Source organism: Acinonyx jubatus, chromosome B2 (assembly GCF_027475565.1).
Source record: "Acinonyx jubatus isolate Ajub_Pintada_27869175 chromosome B2, VMU_Ajub_asm_v1.0, whole genome shotgun sequence".
NCBI lineage: Eukaryota > Metazoa > Chordata > Mammalia > Carnivora > Felidae > Acinonyx > Acinonyx jubatus.
In genome coordinates, this window is record NC_069385.1 from 23,063,351 (window position 1) to 23,080,915 (window position 17,565).

Genomic DNA, 17,565 nt, shown 5'->3' on the forward strand with positions numbered 1-17,565 from the left:
CGGCTCCCGCACGCAGACTGCTTGCGGCCCGGGCCTCGCGCTCCCTCGCGAGCCCCGCGGCCCCTGCCCTGGGCCCATCTCCGTATAGTGTCAGAAAAATAAATAAAGGAAAGAGGAGCCTGGGCTGGCGGTCGGGATCTCTTCCCTCCCTCCGCGCCCGCCCTCCCTCTGTCCTTAAGGAAATGCTACCAGACACCCCCCACCAGACACGCTCAGCCTTGGCGAGGAGCGGCCGCCGCGGCAGCGAGAACAAGGGCACCAGGGGGGTTTCCTCCTCCTCCTCCTCCTCCTCTCCCTCCTCTTCCTCCTTCTCTTCTCCGTCCTCCTCCTCCTCCTTCTCAGCGGTGACTTTCCAGGTGAGCGGCCGCCGCTGCTGCGAGGATCCCCCTTGCCCGCTCGGGCTCGGGCCACCGCGTCGCGCCCTCCTCCCGCCCCTGTCACCCGGCGGCGGCCGGGAGCTGACAGCCGCCCGAGGGGCTCGCGGCCCGGAGGCGGGCAGCCGGCGGGAGGCGGGCTGGAGGTGAGAGGGTGGAGAGGAGGCGAGCGGGGCGCCGCCGAGCGCTGTCTCTCCCCGCCGGAGGAGGGTCTCCACAAAAACATCTTCGGGGACTGTGGCACAAGTCTTTGCCAAGTTGAGTCCTGGACCTTGAGGCTCCCCGGAGCCCGGAGCAACTTGGAGGGTCTCCTGGCTCGTTAACGATATTTCTACACGTCTCGACTTTGGGGTGCTGGGTGCAGCCTTGGGGCGCGCGGAGGGCGGACCGACCATTTGGGAGCGCAGAGCGGCGGGAATCTAGGTTCCTCGGCTCGGTAAGTGGCCTAGGCGCCGTGTTTTTCCTGCCTCCTTCAGCATTGGGAGCTTGTTTCACTTTATACTGAAATCGCCTCCGCCGGACTCGGTCGCGTCTCGCGGCGCGCGCCCCCAGCCCCTTCCCGGCGTGGCGAGGGTGAGGGTCGGAGGGGGCGGGGATGGGGGAGACCTCGTCCGGGGGGGGGGTGGTCCGGCGCGTCGGGAAATGCGGGGAATACCCTGGCCGAGGATCTATGCAGATGAGGGGAGGCTGCTTTGCGTAATGTCCTGGGGGGAGGGGGCCGCGCGGGAGCGCTGGAGGCAGGAATGTGCCTGGTTACTAATGAGGGACGTGCACCGGCGCGCACCGCCGGGCCACCGCTGCGGCTGCCGCGGCCGCCGGCCGCCCGTCGTCAGGTAGCGGGGGAGGGGGCCGCGGGCGGGCGGCGGGCGCGCGGCGTGGGCCGGGGGCGGGCGGGCGGGCGGCGCGGGGGCCGGGCCGCCGGCCTGCGGCCGAGCGAGCGCGGCGAAGGCTGCTAGCTGTTGGCATTTCAGTGACTCCTTTCTCCTCCCGAGCGAGGAAGGAAGGAAGGAAGGAAGGAAGGAAGGAGAGAAGGAAGGAAGCGAGGAAGGAGGGGACTGTCTCGATGGAAGGTTCAGGCGGAGGCGCCCTCGCCTTGCGGGTGCACCGGCCGCAGAGCGGCTCCCGGCGCGGCGGGCTGGCCGGGGGCGCGTGGAGACGGGTGGGGGCGGTTTGCATGCGTGTTCGTCTGTGCGTCTGCCCGGGGACCGGGAAGGGACATGTGTGTTTGGGTTCTGCACTGTGGGGAGCTGGGTCTGCGCCTTTATGTCTGTTCCCTGAAGTGGGTGGAACGTTGGCCCGTTCCGGGAATGTTCCATGACGTGGTGCAGCCACAGGAAGGGGGTTAACGAGGGGCTCTCTGCCGCGGCGGCTCTGCCGGCTGCTATCAAAGCAGATGTGCTGCTGCTCCTCCTCTCTCACCTCCCTTCACCCCTCCCCCGCCTTTGCATTCTGTGCGTCTGGTGTTGGTAGGGGCGAGACAGGAAAACACTGCTCAGTGTGGGGGTGTGTGTAGGGGGTGGGGGTGATGTATGTGTGGTGTCTGTCGTATTTGGTGGGGGAGACTCCAGATTAGCTCTGACACCCCAGCTGTTATCGCAGATCGGTGCGCTTTATACGCATGTGCCTCTCGCGTTCTGTCCCTCTTACATAACACATCCAGTGCAGCAGAGGACACGAGAAAATGCGACCCCCAACTCTCCGAGCCCAAATTGGGTGAGGGGGTAGAAGGTCATGAAGTGTCCCTTCGTGTTGTCCTTCAGGGACGTGGCTTCCAGTGGAAAAAGGGAGGAGGGGAAGGAGGGTTTTCTTCAAGTGGCTCCTCTCCTGACTTGAAAGCATCTAACTGAAAAAGGACGGCAGGAACTAGTCCTCTCTAATGGGAAAGCTTTTACAGGCTTCGCCGAGGGAAAGTGGGTACTTTAACCTCGGGAGTGCAGAGAAGACAGAGGGTCCTTAATAGACACTTAGAGGAGCCGAGCAATAATATGTGTGGGGTAGGGGGGCAGTGGGGATGGCTTTGAGGGGACGGGAGCACTAACCTGATAATAGGTTTCGCTGGAGGCCTTAGGACACCTGTAATGGCTTAGAATTCGCACAGGAAGCAGTGTGTGCAACTGACATTGCAAAAGCCTTATTCTCTGCACAGTTTCTTAGGCCTAAAATGAACATAAAAAGGCTTGTTTCCGGTACTTTCATTATAATGGAAAATTTGAACCGATTGTTCTCCTTCCTTTTTTGCCATTTTAAAAATAACTCAGTCTACCTCCAAATAAATATTGGTGCTCTCTCCCACCCCCAAAGGCTAGACCTTGATAATTCACAAGAGAACTGTGTTTTTCTAGCATACTCAGGGCTCTAGTCAAGGGCTATTGATTTTTCTCTTCAGTACAGTTGTTTCTTTTGTAGCGCATAATCAAGCCCAGAAATTACTTGAAATATTAATAAGATCCTTTTTAATTAAATTTGCAATGATCTGTCCTCCTGGAAAAGGCCATTTAACTTTATTAGAAACATTTCCTCCAGTGATAAAGTAATATTTGGTGATATTTGTCCTTGAGCAAACCAAGTTATTTTAAATATTTGCATATGTATGTACAGAGATGTATGTTACACATAGGATATATGTATTTATTACATATATATTAGAATTTGCAGATCTCTTTTTTCTTTTTTTACCCTATAAAAGTGCCCAAACAAGATTTTAACCAAGTAGATTGTGTAATGAGTAGATTGGGTTTGATTTTTAGGATATAGGCCAGATGGTTTATCAAGTCAGAAATACCCTCTACGTGATAGCATTTTCATTAAGATGAAATTCCTGTGGAACACTAGGAAATCATGTTACCAGATGAGAAGTGTGCATTTTTATTTTGAGGCGAAAAGGATTTACCAACATCCACTAAATGATAGTGTGCTTTTCAAGTGTCATAATCCCTTTTGACCACTAGGTTTGAAATATGCAGTATATTTCTTATGTACAGAAAAATGTTACATGACAATGGTGAATCTTTTGAAAATTGTCTGAGTGTCTTGCTTTGAACATGGGTCAGGTATAAAACAAAATTCATTTGCTGGCATCTATATTTCTGTTACAATGATTGTGTTTTATGAGGTTGGCGTTTTTAGAGATTGCTTATATTTATGTAACGGTGTTTATGATTAAATTGATGTGAAATTGATTTGGGGACAATTTGGGGGAGTGGTAGCATATTAATGATGGTACCAATTTAAAATTTAACTGATTTTTAACATGTTAGATCCTTGTGGAGGTGTTTGGAAAAAATTCACTGAAGTAGGTAAGGCATTTCTATGTTTCTATTAAACATGGGATATGAAGGTGAATTTACTCTATGGGTGTTATCACATAATGAAGTCATGTCATTTGACTACATTGAAAGATTAGCCAGTGGAATCTTTTGATTGATCGGGCTCCTTTTACACGAGATGTGTTTTCAAATGTTCTTGTTACTATGAAAACAAAACAGAGAGAACACGAATGCAGGCGTTCCCCGTGAAATAATGGTACGTGTGTCTGCTTGAGCTTTTGACACTTCGTCACTATTCAGAAAAATCAGGTTTTGTTTTTTATGCTGATTCCATTTTAAAATGAGGATTTTTTTTTTTAAAAGAATCTGCCTATTTTGAATTTTAAAGCAGGGTTTGTTTCAACAGTAACAATGATAACATATAGTCTATTTGTGTTGGCTTTAGATTTTTCAGTTATCAGTAATTAGCTGAAGTTAATCTGAAAGCTTCAACATAGAAAAGTAGTTTTAAAGAGCTATAGAAAATGTTATTTGGCATGAGTGAAAAGCGTACTCCTTTAGAGTGTGGAAGAATTTAATTCCTGAGGTAGCGACTATTGTAATAAGGGAAAGGTGGTTAAGATCAATTGGATGGATAGTTTGGGATCAAACAGGTTGCTACTCACCTAAGTCTGTTCAAAATAAACACTGTTTTCAAATTTTGGTTCCTAGTCAGCATCAACAGGACTCTGTACTGGTCTGTGTAACAGTCCTGTAGGTGGAGAAATGGTTCACAATTTAAACCTTCACCTGAAAATTCCAATGCTGTGCTTCTAGTTAATGAATTTATAAACGAATTCACCATGAATCCATATTTTGGCTAAAACAGGGTATGTAAGCATTGCAGCTTTCTAAGTGATATAAAAAGGAACAAAGGAAGTCTGCTATCTCAACTCAATGGACTTCAGGTTTCATAAGGAACTTCACACTATTAGTGTGTGTAGGGTTGCTGTAACCACATAGGCAGAGACTTCATTTATCTTGAGTAAAACCTCAGTGAATATTCCAGTGAGGTTTCTCAATGCTTGAAGCTGTGAATGAGGACTGAGAGAAAATGGGAAAACCTTGTGAAAATAAGATTGTGCTTATTTGAAGGAAATAATATACGTGATACAATTTTCCACTTGTTCCTGATACTTGATCACAACAACAACAACAACGACAACAACAAAAGCACTGCTTTCTATATGCTATTTATGGCATTGCTAACAAAAAGGAAGTTGTCAGTATGTGTAGCTGTGAGATGGCCCTAAGTAATTTGGACAAATATTTCAGCACTTCATCTATCATTGTGACATAACCAGTCTTCACGTATAAGAGGATAACACAGCATACTTGATCTGTACTATCTTTGGCTTCTGTGATGTTGATCCTGGCTACTAGCATTAAGAGAGACATAGGGCTATACTATCTTCAAGACTGAGTTTAATATAGAATCAGAACTGCTTAATAATTTGTGTCATTATTTTTCTGAGCCAAATGTGTGCTAATCTTAACACATACTCATATTATTTGTCATTTGAGGTGTTAATTATGGCATTTGATCTATTCTACAAGTGTCTGTAACTGTAGATTTCCTATCTGCTTAAAATTTGAAGTCTGACTAGGTAGACATATTTGAAGAAAGTGCTTTGGAGAGAAGAGATGAAAATGATGCTTGTGTGCCTGAAGACACGGGGCAGAGAGCATGTGGGGTTTGACCTACTACTTCTGGGTCACATGGTGATTGGATGTAAGGTCAGGAAGTACTCAGGGCTAGGCAACATTTTTGACTTCTCACTCACATATAATCTTAGCTCTTTCTTCAGAGTACTATGACAAGTGACCCAGTCATCATTGATCAATACAACTTATTCATCCGTTTATTCAACAAGTATTTATTATGGATTAGGCTTTTGGTAGACACCAAGGATATAATGATGATCCAGACCAGAAAAGGAGCTTCTAATCTAGTGGGCTTGACAGATATGAGGCATGAGGTGAGCCAATATAAATAAAGCCACATTAGTTACGAGTGCTCTCAAAGAAACAGAAAGGAGCGTATCATAAGTGTATACACCTATTAATAAGTGTATACACCTATTAATGAGTGTATAAAAATAAGCAGTATATCACTCTTGTCTGAAGAGGTAATATTTGAGCTGAGACTGAAGAATAAACTATGGTCAAGTGGAAAGAGGTGGAGAGAAAGAGTGTATTGTACAAAGAGGGAATAATGCAAATATCTTGAGATTGGGGGATGTACAGTGCTTTGAGGAATTGAAAGCAAGCCAGTGGGGCTGAGGGTACATAACTAGAGAAATGAGGCGAGGTGTGGCCAGATTACGTGGTCAGTACCACATGGATGATTATCTAACCTGGCATAAATGGGCATTGTCCTTGGAAAATCAGGACGTATGATATACTATTGGCTATGTCAGAAGTAGATCATTGGAGAAAGAATTTTGGGGGGCAGGGTCTAGAAGTTGGAGGAGCCTTATGTATAACATGTGTCTCTTCACAAGTACTTCAACGTCAGTGGCCCTTGACCCCTGGAGGTTTGTTATGACTCCATGTGCTAACTGCGGTTTGAGGGGTTTAATTGTAGGTTAGCTTATTATTATTTGCAGGTAATTTTTCTAAGAATAAATAATTTAAATTAAAAAATACTTATTTGAGGATCAAGTTAACTGAATTGGTCAACACCGTTGATTCACTTACTTAATGAATAACTACCAGTTCCGAGGTCTTTCAAGGTCATTGTTTGAAGAACCGATTAATCTTTAGAACCCTGCATAAGCTGGATCTATATGTTTCTAAACAGCTAGTGAAACATTCAAGTCCCCAGATAATTTCTCTTCATGACTGCAAATACTGGAACCTTTGGAAAAATTTAGCTCTTTTTTTTTTTTTTTTTTTCTTTTTTACCTTCTGTATGATTAAGGGTCAACGTAATACAAAAGAGTGGAAAAAGAGGTTAGTGAAAATAACATTCCTTTATGTAATCTTGGGCTCCTACTCCATTTTGTCAACTGTTATCACTTAATTAATTTGCTCCCTGTTTTAAAATTCATACTATATAGAAATTTCAATTTAGGTGGCAAAAACAGTCAGTTTATGGAAGTGGAGCTCCAAGCTTAGGCTCTGGAGTCAGACTGGGGGGGCAGAATATGAGTAATTGAGAGATGAGAGGATGATGATCCTTGACTTGAATTTTTACAATCTAGAGAAGACATATGGCTTGTTAAATAAACTTTACTAAAACGTACGAGCGAAACTATAATATAAATGGAAGCATTTTTTTTTTCCATCTGCAAAGATTAGAGGGTCTTTGTGGGAGGAAGTAAATTTTGACCGGGGGGCCTTGAAAGTTGAGTAGAATTTCAGTAAATCTTACTAAGAGGGAAGGGCGGGGCACATTGAATTTGATTTGGAGTGGTGGGACATTGTTGTGCCAAGGGAGAGGAAGAGTTCGGCGAACCTGGAAAGGTCCATTGGTTCCAGACCATGTGGGCCATGAAGCCCTCCTGAGAAAGCTGGATTTCACCTAAGGTTTTTCGGCAGAGGAGTGATGCTATGATGTGTGGGTGTTCAGAAAGATTATAAACGTCTAGGGGATGAATAGCTTGGTGGCAGGGTGGCCATTAAATTGGTATAAGGCCCCAAAAGACGTAATGAAGGTTGACACCACTGCATGACAGTGTGAACTCTTTTGTCTTGTTCATGGACATCTTAATAATAAATAACAAAAGTGATTAAGTATTTTGATAAACATGGTCAAATACGTACAGCAGATCATCAGTCTGAGCTGTGTCTTCAGTATACAGTACTGCATTTTTAGTTTAACCTACTCTACAACTCTTTCCTCGGAACAGTCTTCATAAATAGTAATAGTGAAAGTTGGCCACCAAAGAAACGATAACTTATAAAAATGGCTATACTTAAAATGATAACGCACTTATGTTTTTAGGTGTAAATATTTAAGGAATGGATAGATGATTTGTTTTGTGGCTCATTAGAATACCGGTTTTTAATTGATACCCAGTTGTATCTAAATCATGACAATACTGGACGGATAGTGTAGGGCAGTGTATTTGGAAGGCAGTGTTTTTTGACAAAGATTTATCTGGTGGTTTCATTTTCTCTGAAAAAGAAAGCAGGAGATCAGCAAAGCTCTTGTTATTTGCATTGTGGCAGATTCACTTGATTTCTGAAGGCCAAGAAAAAGGTGGGACTTTTCAAACTAGGTGGTGGGGAAATGTCAGACACACCCTCGTTTGTATTTGCTTAGGGGGCCTTAGGCATGCATATATGTACAGGTATGCATGTGTGCATGCATGCACATGTATACTAATCTTAGAAAATCGTATGTATTTAGTGAGAAAGAAAAATTTGATACTTCAAATACAAGCATGAATTTTCATCCTGATAGTTGCAGAAAGAATTTCTTTTAAAATGGAGATTAGGTCTAATTCCATATAAAGAAGATTATAGCAAAGGTAATTTAAATTGTAAGTAGCTTTGTTCACTAAAATGCTAGATTCATTTGAAACAGTGTTTTATTTCTTTTGGAAGCCAGACAACTAGTTTAATAGTGTACATATGAAACACTAATTTGGCTTGTTAATTGGATGCAATTAAACTGAGGTTATTTTATACTGCTTAATTGTCTGAAAATTACACGTGTTGCCATGCCTGTGTAATGTGAGGCAAAAACTGGGACTATCGTGGAAGTAGAGGTGGAGGGACATAAGGTCTAGAAGTGTCTTTGCAATTAGCTTTCTGTAAAAACTTGGAAACAAGTCCTTTAAACTCTCTGGACTTCATTTGGAAACGAAAGGATTGGAACAGATGGGCTTCTAAAGCCTCTTCCAACTCATCATCTATCAGTTTATAAATTCTACTTTGTAGTTATAGAGAATGCAGTGTCATTATATTCTGTAATTATGGTATTACGAGGATGAACTAAACACTTTTATAAAATCAGCACAGTGCCAATTTAGCAAATCCGTTAGAAGGAAGGGCATTTAGGCTGAAGGAGCGCTTATTCTGTGCCAGGCTGCTCACCAGGCACTCTCCAGTGACAGCCGTGAGAAGATTTGGTATTATTACCTTCATGTTTACACTTAAGGGGATTGAGACTCAGAAAGGTTAAATGGTGTTTGCAGGGACAACTCTGATAGTCAGTAAGGAAGTAGGATTTGAACTCAGGGTGTTAGGCTCCAAACACAATTGGTCTTTTCACCATTTCATGCAGCAGCATAAGCAACGGTTAAACAGCAAAATTTTTGCAAAAATTAAAAAATTAAATTGCCAACCATTTTGATCACTTTGCACGGTGTTTAATCTTAGTAGTTTAGGCATACCCGTCAGTGTGATACACACTGTATGAAGGAGGTAGCCTTGGGGCTAAGAGCTTGGATTTAAAGTCTGACAGAACAGGGTAAATTCCAGCACCACCACCAGCTCTAGGGAATTTCGGAAGGTCAGTTAACCTCCTGCAGGTTACAAAATGAGGATGATAATATCTGCTTAAGGGTCGTTATGAAGTTTTTTAATGAGAATATGTGTACCTGTCTCACTGAGCACATAGTAAAACGTTAAATATCTGGCAGCTATGATTATTATTATGAAGAAATTACACCAAGGGTGCCTGGGTGGCTCAGTCGGTTAAATGCCCGACTTTGGCTCAGGGCATGATATCGTGGTTCGTGAGTTCGAGTCCCACGTCTGGCTGTGTGCTGACAGCTCGGAGCCTGGAGCCTGTTTCATATTCTGTGTCTCCCTCTCTCTTTCCCCCTTTACACTCCTGCTCTGTCTCTCAAAAATAAATAAAAACATTAAAAAAATTTGCAAAAAAATAAAAGAAGAAATTACACCAAAAGAAAAGAAAAACACAGGAGAACCTAATTTTGTTGTGACAGTAAAATGATCACTTTCACATTTTCAAGTGGTCTATTAAACTCTTGATAGCAATGGTTTAAGAAGCGATGTCAAAATGCCCATGTTTCTCAGCAGTTAACAAATGAAAATATCAATTACAGTTTGGGGTATTTTTCATTCAGCTCAGACAGTGCTACACTAGTGAGGTGAACTAAATTCTCTGGTTCTTTGTGGATCATCCTTCTGGAGTTTTGTGGCCTAAAAATAGCCTCTAGGGCCTGAAATTACCCAACTTGAACTTCTACGTAAATCGCAAGAGCTGGAGAACCAGTGTTTACTCATGAGGCCTTGGGCTTGCTTAGGAGACACAACTGGAGTGTTCCCGGGACTGCTGACTTTTAAACAAACATTTATTAATTCAACAAAAATTTATTAAGCGCCTACCTGCTCTGGGAAAGGTGCTCTTCTAGACACTGGGGATTCATCAGTGAATAAAATAGCTAAAAAAAAAAAAAAAAAAAAAAAAATCCCTGTCCTCATGGCGTTTATATTCCAGTGGACTACTTTAGAAACTTTTCATGGCAAATTTAGTCATTGTACTACTTTCCAGTGTTTTTGGAAATCTCTACTTTCATATTGTGTCTCTCAACCCAAATAACAGTTAAAGAAGCATTGCAAGTCTTACTAAATCACTAATGAAAAAATCCCATTTATTATACCCATATCTATATCTATATTTTTCATAGTAAGGTAGTTTTTGAAGATGTACTATTTATTACTATTTTTTGCATAACTAAATATAGCACTAGTTGTTTAAAAAAAACCCCTCTTTATGATTCAGCATTATGGCCTTTCCTAACTTGTAGAATCTAGTTCTGCTTACTTTTTCATAAGGAAGAGAAGAAAATGGTTTTTAAATGACACATTTTATTGTAAACTGCATTTATCAGATTGTTAAGGTGAAGAGATTACCACGGCTTTTATTTGGAATGTATATTTTTATTCTTATTTAAATGAATTTTTCTTTTTTTTTTTTTACCGATTATTTTTATTGTCAAATTTCTAGTGGATTAAGATGGTTTATATTTTCACAAAAACGTGGAAACACAGGGCACGGTGTATAGTAGGCAGGCAGTAGGGATTTGGTGAATGTTGAAAGTTCAAATTCTCAAGAAGCTTGTACTCTAAATGGTGAGAAAAGAGGTAAGATGGCGGTTGGGGGGGTGGTCATCAGAACGAAAGGAGGGGTGATGTCTCCGTTAGTCTTTGCTCTGTAAATTTTTCTTCAGCTCTATAAGAAGTCCCCTGGGAAGCACACCCAGCAATCACACTTCTTGTAGCACAGTCAGGGTCTTCTTGGTCTCTGCACTTCCCGTTTGATTTCACAACAATTGCTCAGATCGAGCCATTTTGAGGCAATTTTTTTCCTACAGTTGGACTGGGAAGTTTATAGTTGACTGGGATTCTTCCCTATAGGACAGTTTTCTTTGGCCATATTTTGCTTACGGTGCTTTGAAAGGGAAGCTATTTGAAGGCAGTTACTGCTTGTGGGTGTGGAGTTTAAGGAAGAGTTGTTTCTTGGTCGGTCTGCTTGGATAAGTTTGGCATAAAGAGAATATATTCCTTTACCCCGTTACAGATCCTTGCCCTTGGAAACAAAGAAAAATGAAGGAGGGAAGGCTGGGGGAGAACCACTTTTCCAGTGATGAAATCTGCCTTTGCAACTCAGCAGGGCCCCGTGGGAGAGTCTTGATGGCTGGCCCCAACACTTTATGGACGAGTCATGGGGAGTTCAGCTTCTAATTATCCATGGAATAATTATCAAGCTTTATTTTTCTTTCTTCTCCTGAAGTTTACATTTTGAATAATCCCTGTTTCTCTAAGCAAGGGAAAAATCCAGGGTTATAAATATTCAATATATTTTCTTGTTACTCAATTTATTTGTCGTATGTCAAAGTTTATGTTCGGGGAAATATGAGCGTTTTTGGTAAAATGAGGATTCTAAGTATCTTTGTGCCCTCGTTGTCAGGATGTGCTCATTAGAGCCTATCCCAGGGCCACAGAGGACACCAGAAAGGCTGATAGTAAACCCTGACCCCACGAGTTTATTGCTTGCCTCATTATTGATTTTCAGAATGATTCAGGCAAAGTGGCTGTACTTCTGTTATATTTCATTGTTTCTTCATCTGTAAAAATGAAGCATTGTTTATAGCACTGCCCTACCTCCTGGGAGCAGAGCAGGGTAACACAAGAGAATTGGAGTGGCTATTTTTAGGATGTGAAGCAATGCTAAGTTTTGAGAATAATTCAATTGTTGAAAAAAATCTGATACGCAGCAATACATTTGTGACAAGGGTTAGTAGAGTGTTCTTGAGATAATTGACTGCTATTGATGCAATTTATTATGGGCATATGTAATTGTTTTCAGAAAGATAATGGTTAGCAGCTCCACAGCTTGTTGTAATGTCCCCTGGAGCCTTTAAATTTTGCATAGGTCACTAATGCATATGTGGAACAAAATTTTGAGATAGTTATACCCACCTTCAAGCAGAAGAAAAGGAATCCAAAGACGTTTGTTTTTGAATTCGCAATCTGTTTACTTGTTCTGATGGCCTTAGTAATATTCGTGCTGAACTTAGTGCCCAGATTTAATCACGTGTAGCTTTATAAATGGGCCAAGTGGCTGAGATATTCAAAATGACCTTTTAAAATAAATCACCTGACAGTATAGGATATAGCAAATAATTGGACGCTAAGTGTGGAGATAGATTTTTTTTTTTTAATGGACAGACTCCAGATTTGTTCAGTCCTTCGTTGATTTTGGTGTGAGAGTTTACTGATGGCAAACCTAATGATGTCTGAAAGGGGTTACAATGGGTATCAATAGCTGATCTGGGATTTATATTGTGAGGAAATCATCCTGACAATTTGTCTTTCTTTTTTTATATTCTTGTGTGTTGTGTAGGACCAGAGCAATGAGAAGCAAACAGAAGACACTTTGAAATTAGTAACAATAGCCTGCTGTGATTATATTAACCCTCCTCATAGCTGGAAAAGCAAACAATGTCTAATGGCATAGCTAACATTTGTGATTTCCTTTACACCAACAGGTTTTGGTTTGAATTTCGTAAGAAACTTTTACAATATACTGCCCAGTTGTGTAAATCAAACTACTGCTTTCGTGTTTCACATGTTAAGTATTTCTAAGAATATGAGGCAGGGCGAAGGAGAGGGATGTAGAAATGGGATTCTGAAGGTCTTTAGAATATGCAAATGGCTAACTTCCTCATTCAGTGTCAGCTTTGCTGGTGCTTTTTTCCAGATGGGTCAGACCTTAATTTTGAGCAGGTTGCACCTTCAGTACCGGTTTAGCATTTAGTGAGAAGTTTTACTTCTTCCTGTCCCTCTGTGGTTCTGCACGTGACACCTTGTTTAGGGCATCTCTTAAAGTGTCTGATTTAAATTATGATGGTTAATTCACACGGGAGTAGGATCTGATGTATTGATTTGTCAAATGATGACAGGACACTTTGCAATGTGAAGTCTTTCGTAGAATTTCAAGATTAGATAAGAGCACTGGCGGCATCATTTAATCCCTAACTGAGCGAGCAGAAATCACTCAGGACAAATCACCAAGGACTGCTTGCATTCAACCTCTACCTAAACACCTTTTCTTTTCTTTTCTTAAGAAGGCAGATTCCTCTCCTGGACGCTTCAGTTTATCAGCAGTTTGGCCCTCTGCACCTATCCAAGTTTCCTCATTGACTTGCAGGACATTCCTACAATTATTTAAAGATAGTGATCATGTTCCCTTTAGTATTCTTTTATCCAGGCTAAATATTCCTAGTTCGTTCACCTAGCCCTCTTATTATGTCGTTTTCATTTCTGTTTTATTAATTTCTTTAGGGATCAGGTCGTTCATGTCTGAAATGTACTCTGTCTAGGCTATTGCTGGTTATAAATCCTCAAAAGCAAATTGCTTATCGCCAGTAGTTCGTCAGAATATAGCCTCTTATTAAGTGGGTAGAAACATTTTATGGGGCTAAACATGCTTGCTGAGACTTTTCCAGCTGAAACAGGGTTGGGATGTGTAATAACGTAATACAAATCTATTTTCAGAAATCTCAATATATTGAGATTCCGGCATGTGTGAAATTCGTGGGAATATAAAATACAATAGAGATAGACATAGAATATAAAATATAAAGAAGAGTTTTACTATCCTCATAGTCAGAACTTTTATAATCTATACTAAGCAAAAGGACTATGCCTGCAAAGGAAACTGTAATTAAAAGAAGCAGGTTAAAGGGCTCAGTCGGTTGAGTGCCCAACTCTTGATTTAGGCTCAGATCGTGATCCCAGGGTTGTGGTATCGAGCCCCAGCTCAGGTCCCTGGCTGAGGAGAGCTGGGAATGTTTTATGGGAGAAGAGGATGCTTTAGATAGGCCTTGATTTAGATAGGCATCAGCGTGGGAAATTGTCAGGAGTATTTTCACAGAAGCGTCTGATTTGAGGGCAACGTAAAATGCATATTAAGTGAATGTTGGTGAAAAAGTTAGAATGCCTGAGGTACATTGTCCAAGGACTTGTGCTTCAGCTTAAAGACTTTGCACCTAGTCACGATAAGTAATGGTGGGCATACGCACACTGCAACACATTGAGAGCTGGGTCACTGATTTTGGCAGTTTCATAACTAAAAACATGATGAAATGAAATGAAGCGTAAACAAATGTGTAAACATTTTTTTTTTTGGCAGAAAAATCTATCTCATGTGCATTTTGAGTGAGATCTATTGGTTTTGTACTAGCATATCATTATTATTTTGTCCAAGAAGCTCAGTAATCTTCAGGGTGATGGCTTTAATTGTAAAGGTAAAGTAAGTTTATTGTTGGGGGACATTTTGTTGTAGTCACACCGGTGCCAGTCATTCGTACCTTTTCTACTTCCTACTCTTTGGCCGGATAAATGACATGCCAAGCCGACAGTAAGTTCAGCTCAAATGGTTGCCATTTTATGATAAAGTAAATTAGTCTTCTCTTCAATTTATATTTTCTATTAATAAAAAACGGAGATATAGAATGTTGGGACGCACTTCTATGCAGGTGTAGGACTTGTAAGACTGTCACCTGTATAGTTCCTGGTAGTAGGCAGTGTTTTGTTGCATCTTAATAACAATTTTGAAAAACTTTTTACTTTAGATCTGGACTGCCTTTAATGTCTATGAGAAAATGCTCTCTTTTTGATTTGCCTACACAGACTGCTTACTAATCTACATAATGAATAGTCAAGAAGGTGATGGATCAGTACATATTTCACGGAACAAGGGGTCCTATACACAGCAGTGTATATTAGATATGAGATATGAGACAATATATTAGATAAGAGTAACATAATTATATGTTACTAAAACAAAAGTTACCGTTTCCTGAGAGGGCACTTTGATTTTGGAACTCTTCTTTTAACCACTGTGGAAAGTAGCTTATTTTAGATTTAGCTCTAGTCCCACTGTTAGTCTCTGGAGAAGTACACAGGACTGTGTGAGGGACTAGGAGAGAACACAAGAATACTGTAGTGAAATACAGTCACTTCTACAGTTCATTAAATTTTAATTACACTTTAATGCATGTGGGAACACTGGTGCTTCAATAACACACTTGATTATAGGCTGTCTGAGCACTTACTACTATTTGGACTTTATTGAGGGCCTATTCTGAAATAGTAAATATAGATGGAGGCTGAAAAAGCGGGTGTGCTCTTAAACACGTAAGGACTATGTAACGCGTTTCTATTCGAAGAACACACTGACTTTTACTTCAAGCCTGAAAAGTATGAGGTGATGATGTCTCATCTGGTTATCGTCTAGAAGAGGAAATGAATAGTTCTTGAACCACCTGTAGTTCCTGGCCTTTTCTCAGGGACAGGTGCTGTGTTTTGTGTAGTTGTCCAGCCTTGAGGGGGTCAAGGCACTGATGATTTGCACTGAGGGTCACATAATAGAAAGAAGGTTGTAATTTTGGGGGTAGTTTGTAGGAAAAATAAAATCATGGGGCTTAGAAAATACTGAAGTTTGAAAAGGTCTTATAGGAACCAAAGACTGTGGAGCATGTAGTTATGTAGCTTTTTCACGAAAGGTTCATTCATTCCTGTGAGTGTGTGTGTGTGTGTGTGTGTGTGTGTGTGTGTGTGTAATGTACTTGTCTCCTCATTCCTGTACCTTCCTGTTCTTTCAGTGAGCTACAATTTTTGTTTCACTCTGCTTCACATATTTAATGTTGGGCTGGGCTTTGATTTGGGACAGTGGCTCTAGAGGAACAATGCAGTCCTACAGTGTATAATGAAAAAAGGATGTGGAGCTGAGAAGAACATCCCAGTGATTTTGTCAGTGCATTTCTTGGGAGCCAGTTTTCTGGAAACACAACAAATGATTGGTGAATGCTCATTTGAGAAGAATAATCCTCAATATTGGGTATTATGAGAGAAGAATAAAAACTTGATATGCCCTGAATATTTTTAGAGGTGCCAGTTGGTGAGACCAGTCAGCTTCTTCCAGTCAAGTGATGTCAAAGACTGTTCGGGGTCTGAGACAATGTGGAGGTTCTTGTGGCAGAGAACTTGAATCTCAGAAACACAGAGACCCAAAGAAGGACTGCAACAATTCACAATTACTCTCAAATTGTAACCACGCATCTAAATGAAAACAATCCTGAATTAAATAATGAGTTTTAAAAGAACGAACGTGGAAAAATGCAAGTGTTAATTCTTTTCATCGAATGAAATGATACTGTATTTTGTGAGGCTGGAATTATGCACTCTGATAGTATATTTTAAAGCACAAAATTGGACCATTTTGTTTCTAAGGAGAAAATATAAAATACGTATCCTCTAAACCTTTGGCCTTACAGTTTTATGAGATAAAACAGATGCATTTGAAAATAGCACCAGGACCTGAAGAATTCACAGTTAATTATTTAGGTTTATACTTTCAATTATGTATTTTTTTCACAAGTTGATTTTTTTAAAGCTATCATACTGGGTTTTTTTATCCTCTGTCTCTACTGAATTTATGGGAATACTGATTTCATTTAGTCTGTAATTAGGACTGTAAAACAGGATAACTTTTAGTCATCTCTCTTTGTTCTTTCCAAGTGCCATCATCAGCAGTTAAGTGTGAATGAGAGAGCATGAACTTCAAATAAAATTTTCGGTGACCTTAAATGGTATTTGGGTTGTCACTTACAGCTTGTGTAGTGTTAATTACATGCTATTGACAGATGATTTGAAGGAATAAGTGAAAGTATGTTCTAATCAAAAACATGAGAATCACTGCAGAGATTTAATGGATAAAAAGGTGATTGATATGAGGGGGGAGAAAAGGCAAGTAAAAATGTTGATGTGAGACCACCCAGGAGACGGACGACCACTGCAGTACGTCCTAGGATCGGACACATTGGAATCACTTTCATGATCAAGAATCTTTTGGTACAGTTTGGGAAGCTCAGGGAAGTCGTTTAAATGTTACTGTATTCAAATTAAGTAGATAATATAAGGTAGAGATGAGGAGATGGTTATTTTGTGGGCTCCCCAGCACTCATGAACTGAGGCATGGGCTACCAAGCTAATCTAGAGCCTCCTATGAAGGACAGAAGGGTGGTCTGAATTTGGAGTTAGGAGTATGGGAATAGGAAGGGTTTGTGATTCCTTTTCAACAAGATTGAAAGGAGCCCATCTAAGTTCCATACACTTATGCCAGTCCTGTGTTCTTTGAGCCTATTTCTTGATAAAATGGGGATAGGAATATATGGAAATAAATGGTAAACTCTAATAAGCGATGAAAGCTTAAAATATTGTGTGTAAAATATTTAACCGTTATTCAAATGTTTGGAAAATAAGACAACATAAGAAGTACTCAGGGGCTTTGGATCACTTGAAGTGGTAGCCAAGCTTACCTGTAATATTGCCCTTAGGTAGTACATGGCAGGGTAGGACAACTAACATTTATTAAAGTGTAGTCTTTTATGCACGTT

The 17,565-nt window shown here is 41.0% G+C and overlaps 1 protein-coding gene across 1 annotated transcript in view; it reads left to right on the forward strand.

Annotated features, from left to right (window-relative positions):
- The first annotated feature begins 671 nt into the window (after positions 1 to 671).
- The window catches only part of HIVEP2 (HIVEP zinc finger 2), a 202,602-nt gene continuing 185,708 nt past the window's right edge, over positions 672 to 17,565 (forward strand). The window contains exon 1 of the mRNA XM_027056752.2: positions 672 to 810. The gene's annotated coding sequence lies outside the window, so the exon portion shown is untranslated. The remainder of the gene's footprint in view (positions 811 to 17,565) is intronic.